Source organism: Triticum dicoccoides, chromosome 7A, assembly GCF_002162155.2.
Source record: "Triticum dicoccoides isolate Atlit2015 ecotype Zavitan chromosome 7A, WEW_v2.0, whole genome shotgun sequence".
Taxonomy (NCBI): domain Eukaryota; kingdom Viridiplantae; phylum Streptophyta; class Magnoliopsida; order Poales; family Poaceae; genus Triticum; species Triticum dicoccoides.
Window position 1 is genome coordinate 60,919,081 of NC_041392.1, and position 308 is coordinate 60,919,388.

The window sequence follows — 308 nt, forward strand, 5'->3', positions numbered from 1 at the left end:
TTCGGGAGAGGACCTTTCCAAATTCCAAGGACTGACCGCCGTCGCCGCCGTTCTCCGATGAACCACCCGGCCCACCATCTCCTTCTTCTCTCCCGCGTGCAGCCCTATCCTGGCCGGATCCTCAATAGGCAAAACGTTGTCAATGGTCGTCACCACTTCATCTTCGTTATAACCGGCGTGGAAGAAGTCACAGATGTGATCAGAAGCCATCGGTGACGGCGGAGATGGCGGAGTCTCATCCTCGTCGTCGTCCGCATCGTCCTCGTCAGCATCCGCAAGCGCCCAAAACCGTCCCCCCACACGCCGTC